At 45.3% G+C, this 27,769-nt stretch overlaps 1 protein-coding gene across 2 annotated transcripts in view; it reads left to right on the top strand.

The window, feature by feature from the left end:
• The window catches only part of UPRT (uracil phosphoribosyltransferase homolog), a 134,149-nt gene that overhangs the window by 58,376 nt on the left and 48,004 nt on the right, over positions 1-27,769 (top strand). The window lies entirely within an intron of this gene.

Genomic DNA, 27,769 nt, shown 5'->3' with positions numbered 1-27,769 from the left:
TGGCATAGCCAAACCCATATAAGGGAGTCTCTTATGAATATTAACTTCGACTCCCCCCTACCCGACCAGTCATGGAATTGTCTACACCAGAAATCTGTTTATCATGACTTACATCCCTATTTGACACTGCAACATTGTTGATGGATGGTAACTGTTCTACCACCTGAATCACACCCTCCCCCAAACCCGACCCCACTGCATCAGACACAGAGACATCACCTACACCCACACCCATTGAACGTGTAGTAACCTTGCCCTTCGATGATTGAGACCAAGAAGCCCACCAATGAGGCTTACCTGTCGTTAGCTGAGCAGCACGTTTCTGAAACTCCTTGGGATCATCACGCTGACGATGACCGCGTCACTGATCCTGCTCCGTTGCGCTGTCCGCTCTTGACTTCCGCAACATGCTAAAAACATTGGTTGCCCCCGACCCTCCCTTTGATAAAACATGGTTGTTGCTCAATGCACGTACATTACCATCAATTCCTTCCACCACCTCACCTTCATCAATATCATCAGAAACAACCCCATCTTCAAATTGCTCATCCAAAAATTCCAAATCCACATTACTGCTACTTGGCAATTCCCCGTCCCCCACCCCCCTGTCATTAAACTTCCAATTGGTCACTGGCATCCGCTCGGAATACCTGGCCATACACCCAAAATCCGCACCTGATCTGCCCTGTGTTCCTATTAATTTTCCCAAAGCCGCAAACTGCTCCGCATTCCCAAAACTGGAAACACCAGCCGTTGGCTGAGAAACTGATGATGGAGAGGTCTTCCGGCCGCCCCTGCTAAAAGACTCTGAAATTTTTTTAAGCCCAGCCGTCTGCTGAGAGCTGCCAACTGAAGACGGTGGGGCGTTCGTATGCTCTACCCACACCCATTGCCCATGCTGAGGCCCAAAAGAAGAATCAAAAGAAAAATGGGGGTGACTGGGTGGGGGGGGCGAAGTGTTGGAAAAAGAGACTCATTAGCAGCTGAGAACCCCAACTGGTCCTTAGGTAAAGCGTCATGTTCCCTGTGTGGACAAGGTTCAAATGCCTCAAAAACCTCCTGTACATCTTTTCCAACTGGTGACTCTGTGAGGCCAAATTGAGCCTACGCCATTGATTCCTTAATATGTAATTGAGATTTATCCACAGGAGGACCCCTTGGAACAGGAGACTGAATAATACCTGAAATGTCCCCTTCAAATAACTCCCTGCCAACATGAAAAGTCTGAGACAACTACGAATTATTACCGTTTTGAAAAGCAGAAGACACTGCTTGCACCTCCACAGCCTCCTCCCCACTGTCACTGGAGTAATCCCTTAGAGATGCAGAGCTTCTGTCCTGAAAAACTGGGGCGCTATATTTATCTGAGCACCCCTTTTAATACAATGTGCATTCTTCCTAAGCATCTTTCCTCTCATAAGCACCCTTTTGGCAGGAGTAGGGCTGGCAGGCAAAGAAATCGAATTGCACTCCCCCTATACCAAGCCCCGCCCCTTCCCCAAGCCTTCTTGCATGCCCGTTACTGAGAGGCTTCTAGAGGCGGCACCACTCTTGAGAGAAGACCGCCTCTTTGTCCTTCCCACGCGAGGGGTGGAGACTGCCCCCAACTGAACTGTTCCCATTACCTGCACCGAAGAGACACGAGAAAGGAGCCTGCTGCCACCGCTCCGCCTAACAGAATGACCTCGACCCTGCTGCCTCACCACTACACTGACCGCGTTGAGAGGCGCTAAAGGAGCCCGGCCGTGCGATGGCAAACATGCCGCCACAGCCTCCACGCGCCGCGGTCCGTCTTGGGCGCCCAATACCCGCCGCCACAGCAGCAGACACTCCAGGCCTCACGCCATGGCAGCGCCCTCCGCCATTCCGGTAAGATTTAAAGCCGGTTGCCAAAAAACCAATAGCAGAGACGCCAGTGGGGGTGGTATACAGCGTTACAACAAAGTTCGCCACCAAGAAATCCCTTCTGAAGTACCCTCCCTCCAAAACCCCTCCTATTTATAACCTACCTTCTAGACCAGCCCCTCCCATTTTAACACCTATCGCGCTGCGTGGATTATTCCACCGCGCGAAAAACCCCAGGGGGACAACGGCTCGCGCCGAGTTCCCCCTGGGACCCCATTATCATTATAAGTATAGCAACAAAATAAGAATTGGCTAGATGAAGTGACTTTTTTCCAGTTTTGCAGTTTCCATTATGAACATAATTGCTATATGTTAGCAGTGGAGCTCTAGCATAAAAGGGTAAAACAAGTAAAAACGATACCTAGTTAGTTTCTTGACTTGGACCTTCTCATGGAGTCAGCCTTCCTATAGTAAAAAGTGTAGTTTTTATTTGATTTGGGGTTTTAGCCTTCGGATAGTCTCAAAAAATGTCAAGTTTCTCTCCAGTGCCTCCTGCTAAAGAATCCTCTTGAGCCAAATGGCCTATCAAACTGTAGCAACGTTGCACAGTGTACCATAGGCATTTTCACCCTGTGGAAGACATGCTTCACACAACTCTTAACTGCTACAGAACTACAGTCAGTGCCAAGAATGGAGGCCAGCAACCATGTCCTTCGGATCACATGTATGGTGCTCTTATACTCCACAACATGTCTACTGCGCCTAATTGTCCTATACTTTTCAATGATCTACTGTACAATGCTCATTTCTATTTCTTTGGGACATCAATTTTCACTGATATATTTTTCACGTGAGCCATAGCCATTGTACCCACCTGTCTGCTATCAAAAGCTTATCATTTTCCTATAATGACATTAGTATATTTTAGCTGCTAGTAACAGGAGGAAGACTGGGATTTTGGAATCTGATTTGGCTTAGAAAGTGGAGGCCAGATGAACTAACCATTTTGAGGTTGCAAACACTCCACTTGGCAAACTCTGAGCGTTTGCGACCGCTTTTCTTTTGTACAAATCCCATTATAGGAGTCGGTTAACTTTTATTGGTTCCTAAAATGGGATTCAGAATGGCTGCCAACTGACGATTTGGAAGAGGCATATTGGGGGCATCTCTTGTAGATTGCTAATCGGTACCCCATGTATCTAAAGTTTGCATCCGGAATTCTACTTGCCAAATATTGAAAAGTTACAGATTCCCAAGTTCAGTGGTAAGTTATCTGCAAAAAGGGAAGGGTTCCCTTTCTGAATAGTGAGTAGGCAGTGTCCAGTGTTCCTTTAGGCAAATGTACTACTTTTTTTTAGTTTACTTCATTTACAAACAATTACAGACCTGGTGGTCTGATGAAGCTTGAAGGCCACCATTCCTGTCATTGTGATATCTGTTGAAGTTGCAAGTTGCACCCTACCTAATGAAATTAATTGGGTAGGTTGGATTGTGACTCGGTCGAATCCTTATTTTGCAGACTGACACATTAGTACAGTCTGCTGTTCAGGCTGGACTGTTCCCATGAGGCACAGGGTCAAGACTGATTTGCATATGGCTGTGTTCAAACTGGAATGGTACGGTGAGCAAAAAAACGATGGATTTAGGCCCAGATCTCTGTACTGGGGTGAATGTATGACATTGTTCTGCATTCTGTCCATCAACGGTTGTTTTTGCATCTGGCACCCTGAGTGGGACGGGTATGCCCAGACGTGGGTCCCTTGCTCTCCATGCCACTGGAATCAAGCTATCCTGGCTGAAGAGGGGTGAAACCCTGAAAGCTGTCCTAGGATGGTTGTTTCCAGTCCAGGGAGGACCTGGCTTGGCAGTTTGGGCTGGACTGTTCCCATGAGGCACAGGGTCAAGACTGATTTGCATATGGCTGGGTTCAAACTGAAATGGCAAGGTGAGCAAAACAACAATGGATTTAGGCCCAGATCTCTGTACTGGGGTGAATGTATGACATTGTTCTGCATTCTATCCATCAACTGTTGTTTTTGCATAGGTTGGTTTGCAGAATAAGTTTCTGGTTGCAAAAAAGACTTGTCTCAAATGGTCTGTAGTGAAACCATGCAGTTACATTGTATGATAATAGGTATTTGACCCGGGGCGAAATGTGCTTCAATCATGGTCGGCCCCCCCCGAAACTTCAGGTGGAAAAAGTAATAAGTAGTTTCATGTGGTTGCCATATGTTTTTAGGCCTGGAAGTGGGTGGTTGTAAAGCAGTAGGTATCACTCATGGTGTCTCAGCACCAGATCTCGAATCCACCCCTTAACCGTTGGGATTGATGTGTCACACAAGTGTAAAGACACCTGGTGCTTCGCCAGTAAGAGCGCAATAGCTACATAACGCTGAACTCTTACAGGAAGCAGTCAAACGTAGCCCAGCAGTCACATTAGGGAGACAAAGCAAGCTTGGTCTCGATCATTTGTGATAACATGCGAAATACCTCTTCCCTATAGGCAAGTATTGGCGCACAGTTCCATGCCAAGTGTGAAAAGGCAGCGTGTTCCATGGCGCATCGAGGGGAGCAGTGTGATTTAATGGAATCTGATTTGGCTACTAAAGGAGGGTTAATGTAGGCGCGGGGTAGGTATTTAAAATGTAGAAGTTTGTGTTGGTGATTATTAGAGACCAATCTAGCCTGCTCACAGCAAAAGTACCATGTCTTGTCTGGTATTGGGCTACCTAGATCTTTTTCCCGTGCCGCACGCACCCCCTATCCATGACAGGCATCAGCAAGAGAGCCCCGTGATACAGTCGCAAGAGAGCCTTGTGATACAGCGGCAAGAAAGCCTCGTGATACAGCCGCAAGAGAGGCTCGTGATACAGCCGAGAAACCGAAAGTCCTGTAGATACTTGATTTTCCTTGCTTTAAGGAGAAATCAAAGGGGTTGAAATGTAAATGAGATTTGTGGAAGGAGCATCGTTTTAAGAGCTGCTCCTTGACCCACCCAAGTAAAGATAATGTCTGTTTGGTTATAGTATGAAGAGTCCTCTGCTTTGACTACTCTTGGTAAGCCTGATATGTCCTCTGTAGTGCATATTCATAGGTTGGGAGTTAACCTGTCTCCCAGGTGGCATATCCTAGAGGTGGACCATCTAATTATGTTAGCAGCACACCTAACAGTTGTTATGAGCTCACTAACTTTATCAAGATGTCCTCAGCAAAGGGCACTCGTTTGAAGCAACCCCTTTTTAGTTTCCACCCTGAGATACAGACATTCTCCCTGATATTGTGCAGGAGGAGCTCTAGGGCTAAGAGCAAAGAGGACAGTGGACAGCCATGCCTGGTGCCGCTTCTAATATTTGCATCATTGGCAAAATGTACGGTGGTAAATAATCAAACCTCTTTCCAGTGAAAGTGGATAAACTTGGATGTAGACGAAGAGTCTGCCAGATTGTTAATATACAATCTTAACCGAAATGAGGCATTACTATATCCTTGCCTTACACCGATGTGGAAAGCAAAACCAGTTGTATGTTCACCACTTGGGCCCTATCCTACTGTGGCAGTCACCTGGGTACAAGAAATGAATTGTCCGTAAGGCTATGGTATGAAAAAGCATTAGCAAGAAGTCATAAACCGCATGGTAACGATTGGACCTCTTTTTAAAAGTGAAGCCGTACATCCGAGCTCCAAAATGTCACGGCATCATTAATTTGCAAATCTTTTTTCACACAGTGGTAACACTCTACTCTCTAGCCTACTCGACACTACTGTGAACTTCTTAAATTAAATGGAATTTTACTTTGACTCACATACCTAGGACATTACTCCTTCTCCTACCCATCAGCACAAATCCCATTGAAAACCTACTGTTGGATACAAGCAAAATAGCTGAGAGAAACCAGACGGGCTTGCCAGTAAAGTAACACATCCAGAAATGCCAACGAACTGACCAGTCTTGAAATGGCAACAAACTGACAAGTCTAAAAACGTCTTTAAAAAGGCACCAGATGATATATGTTCCTCAGTTTTATTTAAGAAAGCCCGACCATCCTCAGATAGTTCAGGAACGAAGTTTAAATCTTTAATGTCCTACAAAAACCTGTGGTAAGCATCTCTATGTAACGGTCCACAAGTGCAACCCACTCCTCGTGTTAGCCTCACCACTTCAAAATCTGGGTGGTCTTAGCGCGGGGACAGACCGGCGGTGTAACCAGGCGCTCTACAAATGGCTAAATAAATAAATCCATTCTGCATACAGTTCCATTGATGCACTCCAGTGTTGGTTTGAAGCTCAAAGGTGGTGGAGGATAGTGGAACTTGCCGATCACTCACTCTTGCTATTTCAATATTGAACCTGTACAATTAATGAAAACCACTGGAGTGTTTCCTTTCTGTGTAGTGTCCCCATGAAAATAAGAAATATCTTTCTGTACGTGTGTCACTGAAGGGGGCAAAGCAAATTAGATCAGGTTGTGCGTGAACCTAAACTGTGACTCTTCAAATCTTGGAATATGGGATTGGTGAAACCAGCTGGCCTGAAGACGAAGCAAGCACACCAATAGTTAAAATGGTTTAGAAAACATTGTTTTCACAGAAATGAAGAAAATGAGGGTATGAACAATTGAATATCACATATGCTGAGACCGCAACATTACCCTCAAGTGACTGTTAAATGCAGCAAAATATGAATCAAAATACACAATTTTACCTTATTTTCAAATACATTTTAAGCACCTCCATCACCACTGATTTTGGTATCTCACGCACTGCCATTACATTGCCAGATGTTGCATGTCCTTGGCACATAATATTGCTGCAGTACACAGTTACTGTTCATAGCTGCACACTCATGAAAAGAAGCATTGGCAAAAGCCAATAGATCTCGCCTTTGGGATGTATTGGCTTTGCCAATACCTTTTAGCCATGCTGTTTAGCAGCCATGATGCTGTGCAGCACAGCTAAGAAGAAAAAGGCACTTGTCATTTTGTAAGCATGCCTGCAAAATTATGCCGCTGCCCTTTTATACTCAGATCAGCAAATAAAAAGAACAAATATGTTCTTTTTTTTCCTTTTAAAGCAGTTTAAGGGAAAGCTACGCAGATGGGCGGCGTGGAAGAAACACTAGGGCAAAATGGGTGGATGGGACAAGTAACACAGGCTGGGGGTGTGGGCGCAGCAGCAAGGCAACAGGCCTGTGGGGGCTGAAGCAACACAGAGGAAGTGGCTGGGGTGGAAGCAACACTGAGGGTGTGGAGGCAGCAGTTGGGCAAGAGGGAGAGCATTGTGGTGGAAAGGGGAGAAAAGCAGACTGGCGAGAAATAGCAGCGTGGAGCTTGGAGAAGGCAAGAAAGCAAGGAGGGCGGCAGAAGCACATGAGGCACAGAGGGGGGAGAGAGGCATATTAGTCAGGCAGATGGAAAACGCAGTGTACTGTTTAAACAAAAAGAAAAAAGCAGTGACTGAAAAAGGATGCAGTGTAAGGACACAGTAATACGCCTATGCTGGAGAGGAGAGATAAACACAAGAAGAGGAAGAGACGCATACACTGTAGCGAGCAAATGTGAGTGACAGTGAGGCTAACCAAAGCAATAGGGAGGCTCTAAGCTCACTGTAAGCTAGCAATATGTCTCGCAACACACAGCGTATGAGCTGTCTAGGGGAAACAGCCTTTTCAACGCAGGCATTTCCACGAAATGCCTTAACCATGCATCATTTACCACACACATTTTTACCAAACATATGTTTACCACGCATGAGTAGTATAGTTAAGGTAACTATATGTGTGTGTAGTCTGTATATATAAATATATAAAGGCTTAGGTGTGGTTATGAGTATAGGGTGATACAGTATTTTTTTAGGGTTTAGGGGTGGATAAGGGTATTGGGATGTAAGGGTGTTTTTGAGGTTTAGGGGTATCCGGTGGTAAGGGGTATTTTAGGCTTATGGGGTGGGTAATGGTATTGGGTTGTTGGTGTGTTTTTAGGGTTTGGGGTGGGTAGGGTATTTTAGGGTTATCGGGTAGGTAAAGGCATAGGGGAAAAGGGATTTTTTAGGGGTGGGTAGGGGTATAGCGTATTAAGAGTTTTTTAGGTCTTATGGGGTGGGTAGGGGTATAGGGTGGTAAGGGTATTTTTAGGTCTGCATGAGCCAGCGCATGCCCTGCTCTGGTGAGACATTTAGTGTGTGGGCTTTTAAAAGTCCGACCAAACGCTTTTGACTGGCATAGAGCGTGCAGTTATGCGCACAATGACGAGCAGAGGCGCCATCTGGCTTTCCTCTCTCGTCATGGTGCACGCACATCGCACACCACTCGCCAGCCAGCGCACGCACGACTTGCGTGCTTATTTTCTTTCACTTTTGTCGCCGCATCACTTTCACAGCTGCGTGGCCAATGCTTGTTCCCTTTGACATACATTGAAGTAAAGGCAATTTTAAGCGAGAGACCGCTCAAATAATGCCTTTTTTTTACTTGTAGAACCGGGAATCTCCGGTTTGTTTGGAGTGGCATGTATGTACCTGAGAGCTCGCAACTTTGTATTCTATATTTCATGCATCGTCCGCGGCCTGGACTCCTCGGCGACGCAACAGTCATCTGGGCAATTCCAATGTTCTTAAAAGTGAGCAATAACCAACGTTTACAAACCTACAAATAAAGCGGGCGCAGAATTAAAACATAGTGCGAGATAACCACTGAGGATCACTTTATCCTCTGACTTGCTTGTAGTCTGCTCGGGAAGACAATGAAGGCTTCTGAAAGCTGTTTTGTCTGGCAAGGTGGCACCCACTGTTGGCACGTCTTAAAAATCTGTTAGCACTCTAGTTATTCTTCACATTTATGCGAGAACCTAACGTTCCGTGTCCCTGTGCGTTAAGTTGGTGACGTTTTCAAGATGGCAGCGCCCTGTCCGCTGTAGGATCTCGGCACGTATGGGAAACATTTACATCTGTCTATCCTTTACCCTAACCGGCCACAGTAGCAAAGCTAGGGAAGGCCTTATTAGAGGCAACATGTCAGGGCGCAACAACAACAAATTGCCCACCAACCTGCTTCAGCTGCAGAACCTAATAAAAAGAGCTCCGCCATCCTACACCGAGGAGGTTAGATTGTGCTTAGGGGCAATTTATGGGTAACTGTAGGGAAGCGTAGTTCCTATGAGATGTGATTATATGAGATTCCCCAGAACTAAGGAAATATAGACTTGAGATCCCATATGGCAAAGGGACAGGAGGTGGCAAATCTAGCTAAGGATACTGGAGAAGGCAAATCCGATGAAGAGATAAAACTCTCTAAGAGAAGGACATCAGACAGAAGTGCTCTCACTAAAAAGTACTTTTTTGTATGTGAAAAGATTGTTGTGGCCCTGGGATGGTCCCAGTAAATAGTATTTTTTTTCTTATGTTTGAAAGCTTTTATTAGAGAATTTGATAACAAAAAGGAGATATCAGCATACACTGAAACAATACAAAATCCAGTGAAAAAACCTTAACACTGCTAATATCAATGTTAGGAACCCAAAAAGCATTTTAAGAGAATTTTAACATTGAGGGAAAGAAGAGAGGGGATGAGATAAGGAGGGGGGAGGGGAGGGGAAGAGACAGAGATAATAATACAAACCGTAAGTTATCAAATAATTACGGCATGCATTCAAGCTATATAAATCAGCGATGCAAAATTACCATCATAAACAAACAGTAGTATTAAATAAACCTATATGAGATAACAAAAGGAGAGAGTTCAAGTCATTCAAGGGGGTTTAAAATTTTCTGCATTGAGACGTATAAACTTCTTCAGGGCCAAGCAATCCAGATACGTGGTGAGGGGTAACCAGAAAAGATCAACGTTACGAACAGGTTTACAAGTGGAGGCAAAAGAAACGTCCAGTCTGTGAAAATGGCATAAGGAATTCCACCAGCCTTGTAAGGCGATAGTAGCTAGAGATTTCCAGTTGGAAGAGATGTGTTGGAAGGCAAGAGCAAGCGTCAGGTCAAAGAGACCGTGTAGGTGTACGGATAGGTTCAGAGGTTCAGAAAGACTACCCAAGAAGAGAAAAGAATTTGTGAAAGAGGCAGGAAGAGGGAAGATACGAGAGAGACATGACCACACTTTCCCCCAGAAGGTAGAGACAACTGGGCACAGAAAGAACATATGAAAAAGGTCCGCATCAGAAGTACCACAAGTCCAGCATTTAGAATCAGAGGAGGGGGAAAAACGAGATAAAGAAAGAGGAGAGAGATAAAGTCTGTGATATAGATAAAATAAGGATTGAGTACGAGAAGCAGAACGAGAAATTTTTAAAGATCTGGACCACAGCTTATCCCAAAGAGTAATCGGCCGGAGGCAAGATGGCGGACGCCTCGGCGTCCGAGTGAAACGGCATCGCTCGCGGTCTCCCTGCTAGCTACTGCATAGTCATTTCAATCGGACCTGCGTCTTCAGCTAAGCGGTTGATGTGCAGGATGAGAACCCTTGATCAACTCGGGCACTACCAGCGAAAGAACTCCGGGCTGATATGGAGTGAGGGAGTCTGATGACTTAACTGAAGAGAGGCTGAGAGGAAAGCTCTTTTACCTGTAATGCGGCCAGATCTCCGATGCCTTTTCCGCCGATCACTCCTATGCGCTTGGCGGCACTCAGCTGTTTCGTGTTGCGGTTTGGCGTTGGGCTCTCGGTCTGACCTGGACTGCGCCTCTCTGGGAAGGAACGCTGTTGAGTTCAGTGATCTTGAGGGCCAGGCAGTTGTTTGCTTCCCCTGTTTTCAACCACAGCGACAGCGGCAGCGGCAGCCGAAAGCACTGGGGAAAGTGCAGTGTTTGAAACAAAGCACAAACATTGAAAATGTTATGCCCTCTAAAAATCTGGCTGTTTCTAAATTCCGGAGCAGAAGAAATGCGAAGACGACTGCAGCAATGCAGGACACTGTGTCTCAGGCGAGGGTTAGAGGTATTGAAGATATCGGAAACCCCGGAAATTTTGGAACTAATTTGCCATCTGAAGCCAGCCAGAACCCTGTACAGGTAATTCATGACTTTATTGACTCTAATAGCGCCTTAAATGTTGCTCAGCCTAATTCGACAGAACCCAGGCACAAATCCATTCATGATGATACTCACGAAGTAGTAGGGGATTCTGGGGGATGTAGTTCTGAGACTACCCCCAAAATCCCTGATATGTTTGCTCTAAAAAAAAACATAAAAACTGCCAAGACCAATAAAGGCTCATGTTCTAAGGTCGACACTGTTTTACAAAATGAGATAGCCCTGGATAAGAAAGTGTGTAATAATACTGACAAGGCCGCCTCCAGAGATAACGACATTCACTCTCTGGTACTCCCACACCAAAGTGCTGAGGTGCTCGAACCTGTACCCGAAGTTGCTGAGACTCCACTCCTAGTTGAGGATACTGAATCAGTCGACTCTGCTGGTAATTTTTATTCTATGACCGACCTGTCGGTGGCTTTGGATCCCGAAAGTCAGATGGTCCAGGTGGCTCAAGCGGAATGGAGAGATGATCTAAGCGGCAGGAGCACGAGCTCATTGCCGGAGTCACTGAGTCTGGATGATCATGAGAATGGGAGCGATGAGGAGGAGTCTCAGGATGTGTAACGCCCTGAACGTCTCAGGATCGTTTAACAGACACGACAATGAGGACGCAACCACTAGTGAAGGGTTAGTTGTTTTAATGAAGGCAAATATAATACAAAGAATAAACAAAAGTTATAGTCACTGGAATCCTCCAGGCTAAGTACGTTACCAGCCCACAGCACGGATGGTCCTAACCGTCCTCTGCATATACGCCGGTCCCGGCGTATGCCAACAGAGGGCAGAAATGAAATGTCCGACAATGCCAATCGGTAGGCTGTGAGGGGCACGAAGAGTGTTGGGGAGAATCGAGGAGTCAGGGAAACACCCAGCCGGGGTCTCTACCTGAAGGGAGCAGCCGCTCAACCTCTTCCTCAGACTGCACCGGGACGCGGAGTCACCTCCTGGTGATGCGTCACCGATACCCCAATCACAAGCAAGAAGACTGAACCGAGAGCAGCCGCTCGATCGATCCTGTGGACTTCCGAGTCTGTAACGCGGCAAACACCTCCTGGTGTGCGTTACAGCTGGCAGTCCCTGTGTCTCTGGTCGGGCTGGGAGTTACGACTCCAACCAGCAAAAGCGCCACTGCGCTTGGACTCAGCCGAGTCAAAAAGCGAAGCTCAATGGTTGACCGGTAGAGCTTCCGGGTCCTTCACAGGTGACGATGGGGCAAGACACGGCCCAGGGAGTAACGACTCGACCTACCTCCGTTCTTGCCTTACTGGAGCACCACTCCGGAACACTGCTCTTCACGAAGCAGGTACGTCGGTGTGAACACAATATCCAACAGCGTTGTACCTCCCGGTTCCTCCCTTTATAGGGCGTGTTTTCCTTGAGTTATGTAACAGCTCTCCTGTTTACATAAGGGCGTGTTTCCTTGAGTTATGTAACAGCTCTCCTGTTTACATAAGGGCGTGTTTCCCTTGTATGACAGGAATTCTTGACAGTACATCCTCCCTCTCAGCGGCTCCCCACGGGTCCAGCGCTGGCAGGAAAACGCCGATGAAACAAGGAGACCAAGCGCGGAGCATGAACCCCTTCAGCCGGTTCCCATGAATGCTCCTCCGGGCCATAGCCTTTCCACGCAACCAGGTACCACAGCTTCCCCCTGCGCCATTTGGACGCCCGTATGCCCGACACTTCATACTCCACCTCCGACTCCACACATACCGGCAGAGGTGTCCCAGACGGCTTGGAGGGTGCTGGTTTGAGCAATGATACATGAAAGACAGGGTGTATCCGCAATGACTGGGGCAAGCACACCTTCACGTTCACGGGACCCATACACTTGGTAATTCGATAGGGGCCCATGTACTTGGGATGGAACACACTGTTCTTTCGAAACCTCATGTTTCTTGTGGATATCCAGACGTAGTCTCCAGTGCGGTACAGTGGCCCGGGCCTTCTCTTCCTATCTGCCGCAGCCTTGTATCTTCTCTTGGCCTCTATTAGGACAGCCCTTGAGCGCATCAATGTGTCTTTTATGTGTGCCACCCTGTCCGCTGTGGCGGGAATCCTGTCCTCTCTGAACGGATGTAGAAATGGCAAGAACCTGGGATGTTGGCCATAGGTGCTATAGAACGGAGATGACTGTGTGGAGCTGTGAGTGGCGTTGTTATAGGCTATCTCTGCAACCCATAGCAAGTCGACCCATTCTTCCCTGCCCTGGTCCACAAAACATCGCAGATACTGTTTGAGCGTTTGGTTCAGGCGCTCGGTTTGGCCGTCCGTTTGAGGGTGGTAGCTGGTGGACAGGGCGGTCTTAACATGCAGCGCAGTGCACCAAGTCTTCCAGAATTGCGCAGTAAACTGCGACCCCCGGTCCGACACGATCACCCCAGGTAATCCATGCAGTCGTACCACATTCTTTAGGAGTAGTGACGCCAATTCCCCGGCCGTAGGGACTCTCTTGCAGGGGATGAAGTGCCCCATTTTCGTCAAGTAATCCACCACCACCAGTATTGCCGTCATCCCCTGGTCTACCGGTAGGCCCACCACGAAGTCCAGTGATATGCTATCCCATGGTCTATCCGGGGTTGGAAGTGGATGTAAGAGCCCTCGGGTTCGGCCATGGTCGGCCTTCATGGTAGCACACGTAGGACACTCCTGTCCCCACCTCCTGACATCCACTCTCATGGTTGGCCACCAGAAATGCCGTCCCATGCTAGCCACCGTTTTTTCAAAGCCCAAATGACCTGCGCATGGAGAGTCATGGCACCAGATGAATGCTTGTTTCCTTAGCCTAGGCGTGGGTATCAATAGGCACCTGCCCTTCAGGGGTATCCCGTCCTTCAGCTGCCATTCTCTGTGACTGAGGAGCCACCTCCGCCATGCGAATGACCTGATCCCTCTCTTTATTCCCCTCAGGAAAGTATCCGGTTGGATAACCCCCAATACCATCCTCGGGGAAATGATGGAACGCTCGGTCGCAGGCAATGGTTCCTTAACTGCAGATTGACGGGACAGGGCGTCCGCCTTTCGGTTTTCCGTCCCCGGCCGATATGTGATGCGGAAGTTGAACCCCGCAAAGAAGATCATCCACCGCAGCTGCCTGGGAGAAAGGTGTCTAGTGGCCGTCATGAACTGTAGGTTCCGATGGTCCGTGTACACCGATACCACATGTCTTGCCCCCATCAACCAATGCCTCCATTCGGTGAAGGCGTCCTTGATTGCGAGAAGCTCCTTCTCCGCAATATGGTAGTTGCGTTCGGCGTCGTTGAGTTTGCGGGACATGTACGCAACGGGATGAAGCACCCCTGTGTCGTGGTTGCGTTGGGACAAGATAGCCCCCAGCGCCACATCCGACGCGTCCGCTTCCACCACGTAGGGGAGATCCGGATCGGGGTGAGCCAACACCGGCGCCTTACCAAAGGCGCTTTTCAGGGCCTCAAAGGCTTTGTTCGCTTCAGGGGACCAGACAAACTCCTTGGACTTCCTCAGTAGCTGTGTGATTGGGGCCACCACTCCTGAAAATCCATCTATGAACCGCCTGTAAAAGTTGGCGAAGCCAATGAAACTTTGGACGTCCTTCACGCTTTGGGGCACCGGCCATTCTTTCACCGCCTTGATCTTTCGTTCTGCCATCTCCTGTCCCTCTGGACTCAGCATCACTCCGAGGAATTCCACGGATGTGACGTGGAAGTCACACTTGCTGAGTTTACAAAACAGCATGTTTTCCCTCAGCTTTTGGAGCACAGCTTTGACGTGGTGTACGTGCTCCTCCTCACTGGACGAATAGATGAGGATGTCGTCGATATATACGACCACGTAGATATCCAACTCCTCTCTGAATACCTCATTCAAAAAGTACTGAAAGGCTGCCGGGGCGTTGCACAGACCGAACGGCATGACGAGGTACTCAAAAAGGCCGAACCTGGTCTTAAAGGCGGTCTTCCACTCGTCTCCGTCCCTCATGCGCACCAGATGGTATGCCCCTTTCAAATCCAACTTGGTGTAGATACGAGCTTTCTTGACCTGTTCCAGAAGTACACTGATGAGAGGCAAGGGGTACCGATTTTTTATGGTTATCGCATTCAATGCCCTAAAGTCCACACAGGCTCTCAGCTCCCCATTAGCCTTCGGGATGAAGAAGAGTGGCGAGGCGGCCGGAGACTTGGACGGGCGGATGAATCCTAGCTTGAGGAGTTTATCCAGGTACCCCCGGAGATGCACGTTTTCAGGCTCCGTCAGGGCATACAGCCTGCCGCTGGGAACGCTGGCCCCTGGCACCAGGTCGATCTGGCAGTCAAACTGTCTATGTGGTGGTAGCACTTCCGCCTTCACGTCATCAAATACATCCTCAAAACTGTGATAAGCCTGGGGGAGAGCCACATCTTTTTCTGCCGCTGTAGCCACCGTCTGACTTCCGCTCTCATCTGCGTCAAGGGATTCCGTTCTTATTCCACAATGCAGGATGCAATACGGTGACGTCATTTCGATGCGATGTGTTGGCCAATCCACAAAGGGGTTGTGTTTCTGTAGCCACGGCAATCCCAATATGACGCCATATTGGGGCGCTCGGATGATGTTAAAATCGATTTGTTCCAAATGGTTCCACCCATATCTCATCGGAAGGACCCCCGTGTGCTGCCCGATGGGCCCCGTCACCAATCGCCTTCCGTCTACAGCATAGACGTCTTCGGGTACAGCTTTGGGAAGAAGCACTAGCCCTAGCCTGCATGCCTCGTTGTGGTCCATAAACATGCCAGTGGCCCCTGAATCCACCATGGCCACAACGGGTATCCACTGGTCATGCACTCCCACGTGCACCGTGATAAACAGGTGTCGTTGTCCCTTAGTGACCGAGTTGGAAAGTGAAGGGATGGATGAGTGACTCCGAGATGCCCCTTCTCTGGTCTTGGAGTCCTCTAGTTTTCCGCCGGTATGTCCACCACGGCTGTTACCGACCGGTTGGCCCGATAACGTGACGTCTTCGGTTTGGCAGGGCATTCACGTACGTAGTGGCCTTTTTTGCCACAATATAGGCACAATCCTTGTTTACGGCGTGACTCTTTCTCCGTGGCTGTGAGGCTCGCTCGTATTGCGCCGATGTCCATGGGTTCTCCCTTGGATGCGGTGGAAGTTTCAGGACTTCCCACCGTCACATAGGATGGAAGGGATTTTCCTTTTCTCCCATGATCCCCCTTTCTTTCACTTAGCCTATGTTCCAGCCGTAATACCAGGTTGATAAGGCCCTCACATGTCTTGGGTTGAGGGTCAATATGAGCCACGGCGTCCTTGAGCTCATCGCACAGCCCTTGATGGAAGAGCGCCGTCTGTTTAGCAACAGGCCACTTGGTTTCCGCAACCAGCCTTCGGAACGCGTTGAGATACTGCACCAGGTCGTTGGATCCCTATCTCAACTCAAGCATTTCACGGTCCGCCGTGTACGAGTCAGCCCTTCTGTCGAATACCTTCAGGAATTCCTCGCGAAAAGCACCCCAATCACATAAGAGGGGGTCGTCCCTGCTCACCAGAGGTACGGCCCATTGTGCCGCGTTTCCAGCCAAATAGGATATAAGGAAAGCCACACGAGCCTGACTCGTGGGGAACGCCTTTGGTTTGCACGATAAATGTAGCGCCACTTGTGTGAGGAATACCTACACTGTGTTAGGATCCCCACTGTACCTCTCTGGTGTCGCCAAGGGGATGGCTACCGGCATTTCCACTACTACCGCAGGGGTCTGATTCGTGAGGGAGGTGCTGGGCGTGAGCGGGTCCAATTGGATAGCATCCAGTCTGGCTTTTACATCGGCTGTTTCTTGCCTAGAGGCAGCCACTTCAACTTGCATGGCCGCTAAAGCAGCCAGCACATCATCAAGTGTTGCCATGTCTGTTATCGACCGGGAGACAGTTAGTGTTATTAAGGTCGGATATTTTGTAACGCCCTGAACGTCTCAGGATCGTTTAACAGACACGACAATGAGGACGCAACCACTAGTGAAGGGTTAGTTGTTTTAATGAAGGCAAATATAATACAAAGAATAAACAAAAGTTATAGTCACTGGAATCCTCCAGGCTAAGTACGTTACCAGCCCACAGCACGGATGGTCCTAACCGTCCTCTGCATATACGCCGGTCCCGGCGTATGCCAACAGAGGGCAGAAATGAAATGGCCGACAATGCCAATCGGTAGGCTGTGAGGGGCACGAAGAGTGTTGGGGAGAATCGAGGAGTCAGGGAAACACCCAGCCGGGGTCTCTACCTGAAGGGAGCAGCCGCTCAACCTCTTCCTCAGACTGCACCGGGACGCGGAGTCACCTCCTGGTGATGCGTCACCGATACCCCTATCACAAGCAAGAAGACTGAACCGAGAGCAGCCGCTCGATCGATCCTGTGGACTTCCGAGTCTGTAACGCGGCAAACACCTCCTGGTGTGCGTTACAGCTGGCAGTCCCTGTGTCTCTGGTCGGGCTGGGAGTTACGACTCCAACCAGCAAAAGCGCCACTGCGCTTGGACTCAGCCGAGTCAAAAAGCGAAGCTCAATGGTTGACCGGTAGAGCTTCCGGGTCCTTCACAGGTGACGATGGGGCAAGACACGGCCCAGGGAGTAACGACTCGACCTACCTCCGTTCTTGCCTTACTGGAGCACCACTCCGGAACACTGCTCTTCACGAAGCAGGTACGTCGGTGTGAACACAATATCCGACAGCGTTGTACCTCCCGGTTCCTCCCTTTATAGGGCGTGTTTTCCTTGAGTTATGTAACAGCTCTCCTGTTTACATAAGGGCGTGTTTCCTTGAGTTATGTAACAGCTCTCCTGTTTACATAAGGGCGTGTTTCCCTTGTATGACAGGAATTCTTGACAGGATGGGGATGATGACGTTCCCCAACACAGAGTAGATAATGGTACTGTCGAAACTACAGTACTTGCAGCGGATGGGGTAGATGGAACCAGTCTTTTGAATATGATGGCAGATAAAAATTCTACGACTCCAGCCACTACACTAGAAACACTTTGTCAACTTATGATCCAGCACCGGGAGGAGACAAGGGCAGAAAACCTACGTACACAGGGTGCTGTCCGGCGTCTCCAGAACAACCTTAGGAAGGTTGCAAAATCTTGTGGTGAGATGACTGCTAGAGTGACTGAAGCTGAAGGTAGAATATCAGCAATTGAAGACACCGTGACAAATCAGACAAAAGCAAATTGCCTCAATGGCTGGATTGAGAGATGAAATAAACTGGAAACTGGTTGATTTGGAAAACAGGTCACGTCGGAACAACCTCCGAATCCTAGGGGTTCTCGAGGGAATCTTTTTTGGCTCCATAGTGATGGAATAATATGGTAATTTTAATATTACAAATTTTTGGAGCCATATTGAATGGGTGATAATAGTCATTTAGAAGGTTTATTAAGAAAGATGATGGCAGGGAGACTTCAGATGCTTTTTTCACTCCATCGTTTTCAGGGACTGTTAGTCCCTATGCCTCTAGTGGGTTGGGGTCTAGGGGGTGGGGTAGGGGAAGGGGGGGGGTGGAGAGGGGAGGTCACTAAGGTGGGCAGGGGGGTGCAAGCAAAATCAGAAAAAAGTAAAAATGAGTGATGGTTTGACTTTTGTTTTAGCGATGATTTTTGTTTTTCTTAGGTTTGAGGATGTTGTAAAAAGACTCTCAATATTGAATATAGGTAATCAAATGGTATATTGTCAGAGGCTCATTAGGATGAACAGTTTGGAATACTATATAATTATTAAAGATGGCTAAGCTTCGAGTTTGTTCATGGAATATTTGTGGAATTAATAATAGAAAGAAAAGGGGCGTATGTAACCAGATTATACAGACTATGAAGGCAGACATAATCTGCCTTCAAGAGACTCACCTCACGTGGAGTAACAGACATTTATTTAAAGATCTGGGGCTGCAATTACTTGCCTGTACTAAGCAAGGAACTACTACAAAAGTGGTGGCAATTCTTATGAAACATGGCAGAGGTTGCTTGAAACGCACAAAGGTCGATCAGTATGGGAGATGGGCGATAATAGAAATACAAATTGATGCTAAATTATGGACAATATGTTCAGTCTATGCTCCAAATTCAGATGATCCTGAGATTTTGAATTACCTGAGTGTAGAATTGGCTGATTGGCCCCCGTCACTCATTTTTTGTGGGGACCTAAACATCCATCTCGATGGGGGGTTGGACATATCTGGCAATTCATTATACTTCGGGTCAAAAAAGAGGGTATTCAAAGCATTAAAAGGCCTAATCTCGGAGTATGGGTTAAGGGATGTAGGATACGCAAAAAAATCCTTTATCACCTGGTTTTACTTTCTTTTCTAATCCTCATCAGAAATTTGTACGAATAGATTATTTCTTTTTAGACTCCAGACTTATTAGCAATACCACAGTTGAAATTTTTCCTCGAATAATATCGGATCATAATTCAATATTAATAGAAATAACTCCGGAGGATAGTCCTAATTTAACAATAAGATCCTGGTCATTTGACCGCAAACTGCTAGCAGACCCACTCTATATTGACACAATGAAGAAATGGATTAAAGAGTTTTTTTTCTTCAATAGAGGGAGTACATCCCCCCAGATTGTGTGGGATGCTTTCAAAGCTAGTGTGCGTGGTCAAACACTCTCCTACTCAATTAAGAAACAACGGCAGATAAAAGAAAAAATAGATGAAAATATTAATTTAGTAAGAGAATGGGAGAAAAAATTAATGACAGCTATTCTTAGTCAGCAAGATACTGAACAGATTAAGACTACCCTTGATATATATAAGGCCAAGGTCTATGAAATATTTGCAGATAAACTTGCGGAACAGGTAGCAACATTTAGATCTCGAGTTTACGAAATGGGAGAGAATGCTGGTAAAATTTTAGCTAAGAGAACCAGAGAGAAGGATATTTCTAATAATATTAGTGCTATTCAAGCTGAAGACGGTAAGATTCATAGCCATCCGGATAAAATTTTAGAGGTATTTCGGCAATTTTACTCTCATCTTTATAAGGATGATGGCTTGATATATTCTTCAGATTTATTAATACATTTTCTTGGAGAAAATTATTTCTCAAAGCTGTCTGATCAACAAATCTCGTTTTTGGAAGCAGATATTACATGGGAGGAAATAGAAGCAGCACTGCTTTCTTTGGCTACGGGAAAAGCTATGGGACCTGATGGCCTGCCTCTCGAGTTTTTTAGGATTTTTAGAAATATCTTATAGGAAGATTTGTTGACCATATTTCAGGATGCTCAGAGGGGGCATCCACCTTCTTCCTGGAACCAATCTATTTTGATGGCATTTCTTAAAAAGGATAAACCACCCTTGAACCCAGCGTCATTCAGACCAATATCCCTGATAAATGCCGATAGTAAAGTTTTTTCTAAAATATTGGCCACCCGTATGTCAACAGTGATACCATCTATTGTGTCACGATGGCAACATGGGTTTATCCCTAATAGGGATACGGCGGACCATGTCCGAAGAGTCATCGCTATGATGGATTGGGCACAAGCAACCAACACGCCATTGGGAGTCATCCTGTTGGATGCCGAAAAGGCATTTGACAGGGTGGCCTGGCCGTATCTTTGGGATATTTTGGCTTTGAAAGGCTTTGGGCCAAAAATGATAGATGCATTAAAATCTCTATATCAATCACCAACATCATCCGTAAAACTTGGATCTAACATCTCTAGGCCGTTCGGTATTTTTCGGGGGACCCGTCAAGGTTGTCCATCATCTCCATTGCTGTTTTCTATATATATTGATGTTTATCTTAATAAGTTAAATCAAGAGAGGGCAATAAAACCAGTGGATGTAGCAGGTATTTCATATAGAGCATTGGCTTATGCTGACGATGTAGTGGTTCTTACTACAGATATTACAAGCGCAATGCCCAAAGTTGAAGAGATAGCAGTTGAGTTCGGAACTTTTTCGGGTTATAGGCTAAATTCGTCAAAGACTCAGATCTTATTTGTTGGCCAGAACCCACCTACACAGCTCAACGTAGTTCCCACTGCAACCTATCTTGGAATTAAAATCACTACCCCGATCTCTGATATTCCTAAACTTAACTTTACCCCTATTCTTAAAAAATCAAATACAACACTGGAACGCATTGATCATTTACATCTTTCTTTGCATGGTAGAAACAATGTATTAAAAATGCTGATTCTTCCTCGGTTTTTGTATCTTTTTCGAACAATACCTTTGGAGTTTCCTATAGAATTTTTCAAACAAATGGATAGCATGGCTGGGAGATTTTTATGGGGATATAGACGTCATCGAAGAGCCTTTAAAAAACTAATCCTCCCAAAGGCCAGAGGAGGTTGGAATACTCCACATTTTTTATTTTATTATTTAGCCTCTATAATTCAATTTATTAATCCTCTAATTATTGGCTCTAAAGCTCCACTTAATGATGCACACTCCCCTTCTATATACGAATTTTTTTTGGGGGTCGAAGCTCGTGGCTGTCTCTTGAAGAATATTGAACCTAGTTACTTTAAGAAAATTAAATTTAAGACTTTAACTGCTGCATATCGGGCATGGAGAATTATAAAAAGATATGTGGAGATCCCAAAAATTATGATATATACTCCGCTCATATCTAAGCATATTTTTCCATGTATTTTTAGGGATCATGTCATGAAAAAATGGAGTAACTTGGGAATGAACTATCTAGGTGATCTTTGGGATAATCACGATATGATCTCTTTTCAAGATCTTCAAATTAAATTTAATGTTCCAAAATCTGATTATTTTAAATATTTTCAATTACATAGTTATTTTAAAACTTTATCACCTGATGAGTGCGCAGGGTTAAAGAAAATATCTTTGATTGAATCTCTATATACTAAACGAAGGATTGGCTTCTTCTATAATCAATTAATTTAATTCTGTAAGGATGATATCCCTTTAATACTGGACCGCTGGGCACATAAATTGGGTATGACAAATGTGCTGGTGGAAGATTCCATCCATATGGCCAATGCCATCTTATTGACGGGCAGATCACGCACCCAGCATTATATGGTCATATTTGATCTATATCATACTCCGGAAAAACTTTTTAAATGGGGTGCTACATCTGGGACGGCCTGTAAGAGATGCTCACTTGAAGCCGCAGACGCATGTCATATGTTTTTTTATTGTCCATGTCTTTCGTTAATAATTACTGAAATACAAACATTCATGTCTAAAATCTTTGATAGTAATATTATACTGACTGCAGAATTGGTACTTATAGGGATCTCATCTGTCAATATGGATGTTGACAGGAAAAAGCTGATCTTTATTTGCATGTCTCTTTTTCGTGCCTGTATTACTCAGGATTGGATAAACCCAGACCCTCGATGTACAATTTGGAACATGCCATTTATGCGGCAAAAAGTTGTAAAAAAAGATTGTAGGGTGAAAAAATATGGGCCCCGGTACTGCACTGGATTCAGGCAGAACTGGCTGTCTAAGGGGGAGGGAGAGAGAAAAAAAGGGGGGGTGGAAGGATTTTTTTTTTTTTTTTTTTTTAATGTTTTTTTTTCTTTCTCTATTTTTTTTTGTATGTACCTCTGGCTAATGCATTACATTGATATATGCCCTGATTATGTTTGTATAGTCATATTAACTGTACTCTTGTTGCTGATTTGCTTGCAATAAAACTAATAAAATTTAAAAAAGAAAAAAAAAAAAAAAAGAGTAATCGGCCAAGTACAACAAAAATCTGTTTCCCAAGAAAGCTCCACTTTAGATTTGACACGATTTGGATAAGGAGATACGAAAGATTTATAGATGAGAGATGCTTTAGGGAGTGTAGCAAGAATATTGAGAAGAGGAGGAGGAGGTGGCGATGATGATGTAGAAGGGAGAGAATAATAGCGGTCAAGGATAATTGCCATGAGGGTTGTGAATTTCTGCAAAAAGGAACGAGGGCATCGAAATAAAAGTTGAAATTGGAGAAAAGAGCAAGGGGAAGTACCGTCAAAGAGTTGGTTGACCCACATTACGCCCTTCACCCTCCAAGATTTCCAAAAAATGGGCCTATTCTTTAAAAGAATAAGTGAATTATACCAGATAGGGGTATTTAAAAAGGACGTACGTGTAACCATAGAGGGAAGAACCAAAGGACTTAAAAGAGAAAAAGTGTGTTTGAATAGGGGACAAAGAGAATAGGGATTTCTGGAAGAGAATCGTATCACTTCGGCAAAGGAGAAGGGTAATAATAAAGAGTGTTCAATGAGAAGCCAAAGAGGCGTGAAAGGAGAAAGAGTTGATGAGATCCATCTCGAGGCCTGCCGTAAAGAAAAGGACCTATGGTAAAGACGGAAATCGGGAAAGTTAACCCCACCATTAGATTTGGGTTTACGGAGAGTGGCAAGAGAAATTCTGGATTTCTTATCATTCCAGAGAAATCGTGAAAGAAGAGAATCGATTTTTTTAAAATAAATTGCAGGGATATGAACCGGCAACATAGAGAAGGTATAAATTAGAATAGGAGCTATCATCATTTTAATTGAGTCCAATCGACCCCACCAGGAAAGAAAAAGGGGATTCCAGGCTGAGAGCGATTGATCAATCCTAGAAATAACTGCAGACATATTTAATTTAACCGAGGATGAGATGGAATTGGAAAACCAAATACCAAGATATTTAATCATTGAGCTACTCCAAGCAAAACCAGTAGCGGAGAAAAGATGGGGGAGACAGGATGAGGTGAGAGGGAGAATTTCCGTTTTGTCCGAGTTAATCTTATAACCTGAAACCGAAGAAAAGGAATTAAACTCGGATAACAAGGGGGGTATGGAAGATTCAGGGTCAGAAATAAGCAATAAGATATCATCTGCATAGGCAGAAAGCTTCAATTGATTAGTACCGTATGGGAAACCAGAAATGGAAGTGTTATTGCGAATGGAAGATAAAAAGGGTTCAAGAGTCAAGACAAAGAAAAGTGGAGAGAGAGGACAACCTTGACGAACACCCCTCTGAAGGTTGAAAGATGGAGAAAGTTGTCCATTCACATGTACCGAAGCCTTGGGGGCAGAATAAAGAAGAGAAATAAGGGATATAAATTTGATACCAAAGCCATGCCAACGCAATGAAGCAAACAAAAAAGACTAATCAACCCTATCAAAGGCCTTCTCTGCATCAACAGAAATAGCAGCAAGAGGGGTTGAAAGTGAGGAAGCTTTATTTAGGACGTTAAGAAAAAGGCGAGAGTTGTCCGATGTAAGTCTACCCTTAACGAAGCCACACTGCTCTTTGCCAATGAGATGAGGCATAAGGGGATCTAGACGCATTGCTAGTAATTTGGCAAAAATTTTGTAGTCTACATTGACTAACGAAATCGGCTGATAATTTTTACATAATTGATGATCGCGACCTTCTTTGGGGATCAGACAAATGGTGGCATCTTGGAAAGTGCCTTCTGCCTTGCCGGATGAGGAAAATGATTGAAAGAGGGTTAGAAGTTTAGGCAATAAAATGTCTGAAAAGTGCAAACAAAATTCCACAGGAAAGCCGTCAGCGCCAGGGGTTTTGCCTTTAGTGAGAGAGGTCAAGGCTGTAGAGAGTTCATGTAATGAGAGATCAAGTTCAAGATCCGGAAAATTAAGATGAGAATTAGACGGTTTAGGAAGATTCTCAAAATAACTGAATAAGAGAAGGAGTGGGAGGACACTCTGGGGTGTAAAGTTGCCGATAAAACAATTGAAATTGTTCAAGGATTTCCTTGTCTTTATGGAGAAGAGTGCCGGCAGAAGAATAAATAGAGTCAATAAGAGTGCGTTCCTTACGGGATTTAAGATAGTTAGCCAAGAGTTTACCAGATTTATTGCGACCTCCATAGTACCTTGCACTACTGCGAAGAAGAACCGAAGAAGCATTGTCCGTAGTTAATTTATTGAATTCCAACTTTGCTCGTAAGAGATCCGGTGACATAAATTTATCTGAAGAGGTGTAAAACTGGTGCTCCAAAAATTTTATATGGGCCAGGGAGGATTTCCGCTTTTGAGTAAACTGTTTCTTTTTCCGAGAGACGAAGTCAATAATGAAACCCCTTGCAGAGGCTTTAAAGGAATCCCAAAGAGTATGGGAAGAAATACTAGGATCAGAGTTGAAAAGAAAGAATTCCTCAACATAAGAGCGAAAAGAGGAAGAAAAATTGGGGTCAGTAAGAAGTGCGCTATTAAAGCGCCACCGGGAGGGTTTAGGATGCGGTGGGAGTAGGTCAAAATCCGTTACAATGGGAGCGTGGTCCGAGATGACAATAGGTTCAATGGAAGAAGACAACATATTCTGAGATAAGGATTTAGAGAGAAAAATATAGTCAAGGCGAGAAAAAGATGAGTGAGGAGGAGAGAAGAAAGAGTAGTCCAACGTGTCAGGGTGTGCAAGACGCCAAGAGTCAATAAGGTGCACTTGTGAAATGGTATTAAGAAATTGTTTGTGAGGTTTGTGTGGTGTGAAACGGGCTGTGGATTTATTGTCAAGGAATGGGTCAACAATCTGGTTGCAATCGCCACCAAAAATAAATGATACATCCTTATATTGGATACATTTCTTTGTAATTAAAGGCCAAAAAGAACAATCTGCTTGTACAGGTCCATAGACATTAAAAACAGTTAAAGGAATAGAGTTCAGTAGTAATTTGGCTAATATCCAACGACCTTCAGTGTCCGTCTCTTGAGACAGAACCGTACATTTAAGCCTTTTGTGACAAAGGATAGGAACTCCATTCTTTTTGTTGTCAGAGGGTGAAAATAAAACTGTACCCACCCAACTTCTTTTTAACTTAAGAGATTCAACATCATTAAGGTGAGTTTCTTGCAAGAGAACTATATCTGGGTTATAGGAAGCTAAATGGGAAAGAACTCTCTGCCGCTTGATAGGATTAATGAAACCTTTTACATTCCAGGTAACAACTTTGAATTAACAAATAACATAGAATCAAATAGGACAGAAAAAAGTGAAAAAGAGGCATGTGCAAAAGACAAGCCGAAAAAGAGAAAAATATGAGGAATATCGATAAAGTAGGTTGAAAAAGAGAAGTGAGGGGTAAAGAGAAATGAAGGAGAACCGGAATTGATCAACCAGTAAAGGGGAGAGAAAAGGAAAAAGGAAACAGGAAAAGAAAGAGATTACAAAGAGAGACAGTACATATCCCAAAGGGATGACTGAGGTAAACATACCTGAGGGGAGTGCGAAATAGGACAACGGGGAAATGGCGACACTCAACGAGACAGATCCCCCAAGACGGGAGACCAGACCGGATCGCACTGGGACAAAGAACATAACCGAAGAGCCAGGTGGAGAGGAAGTCGGTCCATCTAGATAAATAAAGAATGAGTAACATTTGAGAACATGAAGACATACTATGATGTTCAAAGGGTGAGAATTCAAGAGCGACACACAATAGAAAGAAATGAGGAAGCGGAGAACAGAGAAGTCAAAAAGGATTGCTGAAGGACAAAAGCTAGACACAATTATTAAACAAAGGATAGAAGGAGTTTGAAGTTAGATACAAGAGTATTAGGAAAAGCGTGATTTTACAATCTAATACGAAGAGACTAATAAATGGAAACAAAGATAGGAACAAAAATGGATGACCTGTAAGGGAAGCAAAAGTTAGACATATTCAGGAAATCTACAAGCATAAGAAACAGTTAAACAATCAGCCACAGGAAGAGGAAGAGGTCTCCATAGGAGAATTAGAACGAATATGAATGAAGTTTTTGAGTTCAGCAGGATCCTGGAAGGTCCATGTCTGATTTTGGTGCGTAACTTTGAAAGTGCATGGGTGGAACAAACCATATCTAGCACCAAGAGACCTCAAAGGAGCTCGTAGAGATAAGAATTCCTTCCGACGAGAGGCAGTAGCGTTTGAAACATCTTGAGAGAGAAACACTCTCTGACCCAACCAGGAGACCTGACGCTTGGCCCTGGACGCTGAGAGAACGGAGAGAAGATCTGTGAATTTCAAAAAAAGAATAATGACTCCCCTTGGCTTGATGTGGATGAGCGAGGACCAAGTCTATGGGCTCTCTGAATATTAAGAGAGGTGGTGGTCGGCATATCCAAAAGCTTCTGAAGAAAGGAGGAGAAAAAGAGCACAGGGTCGTCCTCCTCCAAAGATTCCGGCAAACCATAAATACGAAAGTTATTCCTCCTATTTCTGTTTTCCAATTCCTCCGTATGCTGTTGAAGCGCCAAAACAGATTTTTCCAAAGAGGAGACCCGCTGGGATGTAGATTGAAGATCCGAAATCTGTTGCTCCACAGATGACACCCTGTTATCCATGGACGACCATTTCTCTTCAAGAAACTGCATTTTATTGTTGGTCTCCTCTACAAACGGCCGAAGAGCTCGAATTTCGTCTAAAAGCATCTCCATGGAAATAGGGGATGGCGGCTTCTCTGATGAGGAGGAGTCTTGTTTGAGATGCTTAGAAGATGTTGACGAAGGCGAAGATTTGCTTAAAAGCGGCTGTGCTGAGGAGGAACGAGGGAGAGCTACTCCCGCCATTGGTGTTGCTTTGGGAGAAGAGTCCACTGTTGAATGAGGTGAAGACGTTGTCACAGGAGAGCTCCCCGAAGGAATAAAGAAAAATTTTGGGTTGCGTAACTTGCCCATAGAAAGCCAATCACAAATAACCATGCAGTAAGTAAGAGGACGACTGTAAAGGGAGACCAGAATATGAAGGCGTCCACTCACATATAATGCGACAACAATGACCATAGGAGAGCCTGGGGAGTGACTAAAGAAACATTCCAAGAACAGTCAAGAATAATCACATAGGGACGGGCCAGTGCAACTCTATACAAAAAATGAAGAGCGCAAAATTAGTGTCCAACCACTTCATGGACGTTCCCGTCAGAGGTAATGTTGAACGTAACCAAAG

Source organism: Triturus cristatus, chromosome 5_2 (genome assembly GCF_964204655.1).
Source record: "Triturus cristatus chromosome 5_2, aTriCri1.1, whole genome shotgun sequence".
Taxonomy (NCBI): Eukaryota; Metazoa; Chordata; class Amphibia; order Caudata; family Salamandridae; genus Triturus; species Triturus cristatus.
The sequence above is the reverse complement of the archived record's forward strand: the minus strand, read 5'-3'. Positions and strand labels throughout refer to the sequence as shown.